Source organism: Melanaphis sacchari, unplaced genomic scaffold, assembly GCF_002803265.2.
Source record: "Melanaphis sacchari strain LSU unplaced genomic scaffold, SCAv2.0 Contig1453_pilon_pilon, whole genome shotgun sequence".
Classification (NCBI taxonomy): domain Eukaryota; kingdom Metazoa; phylum Arthropoda; class Insecta; order Hemiptera; family Aphididae; genus Melanaphis; species Melanaphis sacchari.
In genome coordinates, this window is record NW_020270621.1 from 20688 (window position 1) to 23677 (window position 2990).

The following is a 2990-nucleotide window of genomic DNA, read 5'->3' on the forward strand; positions in this document are numbered from 1 at the left end:
CAATACGCTATTTCACCTATATCACTTTTGATAGATAATAATATTATTCTCATGGTAAAAATAAAATTTTATTGATTACAAGAATTGAGCTCTTATTAAAAAGATTGTATGTTATAATAATTACCTACACATACGACGTAAAAACATTGATAACTCTAGAAAAATGTATTGTATAATATTGATGTTTTAATTTTTTTTTTTTTTTTTTTATTGAAAAAAAGTATATTTCTGAACAATATTTACATTAAATCAATTATTACAATGCTTTAAAACTGTTATTAACGCATTCCTACTTTTAATAAGTGAAGATATACAGTATAGGCGTATAACACTGTGCAGCTCCTGTGATAGTAACACAGGCAGTTGTCTCGGGGCGTTAAGTTTTTTTAGAGACTCATAACACTGTTTTAGGCTAACTAATGAATGGCCTTTATAAAAAATAAAATAAAAAAACTTATATACTCATTACTGATTACCGCATTTCTTCTATGACTTTTTCTTTCATACTTAACCAGCATAATCTATTTTAGATCTTTGAAAGTTTGAAATACTTCCTGGGTTGTTCTACTTTATTTATTACATATAAGTGGGAAACTTATATCAATGGTGGGAGGTGGCTATCAGTATTTATATAATTATCGATTATCTCTTCCATATGCTCCACGAACTAAGTTCGTGATATGCCCATATTCCTAAGATAATAAGGATATGGATAGGCCACATCTATGTTAGTATACTTGAAGCCGTGTTCCAGGAGAAGAAGTAAAATGTCTATGGTTTAAGAGGAGGTAATTGAGGCTCTCTTATCACATTAATGAAGGATGATATTATGATGAGGCCTCAAGTTCCTATATTTAGGAACGCGGATATTAACGAATAGCCCATCCATATTTTTATTATCTATGCCATATTCATAAATTAGGGTTGCCACTTCGGAAGATAACAGATTCGGAGTAGGCCATTAAGCCAAAAATAGGTTATCAGCATAAGATTCTGTGCTTATACACCCACATATTATTATGTATAGCTAAATTTACAAAGTGAAAAGATAGGTATTGAAATTAAAAAAAAAAATTAATACAATCATACATTTTATTATTAAAAAATTCGACTGTGAGGTTGAAACTAAAGTCAGATTCGTAATGATAGTCAGTAAACCGTAGTTCGTAATCTTATAATGTTGTATATAATAAATAGTATAAATTAAATCATTGATGTATAGTGACATAATCGTATCTTATCTTTTAGTATATGAAAATCATTGTTCTCATTGTTTATTGATAAACTTTTTACAATTATATAAATAGTATTAATTTTACAATGACCACGACCCGTAGAATAATTCATTGAACCTGTAGTTCGTAGATTTATGTGTAAAACCGGATTATCCGCGAGAAACCAGGAGAAGTGACATTTATATACAAAGAAAATTACCTTTATGAAATCACTACATTGTTTATAAATTATAATATAATATTTCCGTGCCTTTTGCCATAGTCGCTCTTTTAATGACATTTAGCGCATGGCGATAATGTACGATTTGTCCAACAAGTTTTATTCATTTCACCAATTTTTTTGTTTTTTTTACATTCTTCTCTTTTCCAAAACATTTCAATTACATCTGATAAATCGATATCGTGTTCCGTCCATGTGAACACACAGCTGTTTCCTACAAGTATAGATCAAACAGATTAACCTTAAATATATTAGTACACATAATCTCCCAATATGTGCCCACTCCAATTAATATTTATCTTTTTTTCCGCGTGCATGCCTAGTCAGATAATCATAATCGGGTACAAATATTTTTAATTCGTTACACGTATTGGTTGGTTAACATTCAGTTAAGGCTCTGTCAAAGAGAACGCGTTTTTCACACACTTGAAACCAGTATTAACTTCACATTATAGATCGTCTGCGTTGTATTTAAATACAGATTATATAATTATATAAGCTGTTAAACATGGCAACCAGCTAGTCACTCGTCAGCGGCGCTATAACGCTACGTTGTACAAAACTACTAAGTCACAAGACGAATATACCATGACGTCAATAACACGTTCTGTTTGACAGAGCTTTAATATTTTATAACCCTATAAGATACCACTAACGTTTGCGTTACTTGCCTAGTTACCTGGAAAAAATTTACCCGTAATCATAATATTTTACTGATTTTATATTCCGCGTTGTGCTTACTTTCTGACACGCCTGAAATAGGCGAGTTTACCCTTTTTCGTGGCAAATTAAATTTTTTCATTGTTTCCTTGGAAATAAAATTACTATTTAATACATATATCAATTGCGCTCTAAATATTTAAAAGTCAATAGACCAATTGGGCTCTATATATTTTAGGGTCAATAGACCAATCGCGCTTTGAACATTTTAAAATTCTTAACGAAAACTTAATAGTTAATTATAATTATATAATAAATTAATACACACATCGATAGTTTTGCGAATATAAATACATGATATAATAAAAATAAATAAATATAGTCAATTATTAGAAATTAAAGTTATATCAGTTACAAAATAATTCACATTTAAACTATTTTACTTTTCAAACTAATACTAAATAACAAGATATAAGTAACGGCTATAAATCAATGTGTTATCCTATAAAGTATATAGTATAGTAGGTACCTATATAATGTGCGACAAAACAATATTAGGCTGGTAAATATTCAACGATAATGAAAACTTATTTCACCTATCACTCAAATTCATACTTGTACGATGAAATAAGCGTAATTATAATAATAATGTTTCATAAAATTCCCAATACTGTTATAAACTATATTATAACCAGTCACTTAAATCAGTAATCAATTGATCAATAAATTAATGTTTAGTTTTTAAGCATTCTTGTGTGTAGATTGTTTATGTCGATGTTGATGGAATTAGATTAAACAATAATATTTTCACAATTGGTACACTGGCCCTAAAATATAAGGAGCACAATCGGTATATGACCTTAAAATATAAGGAG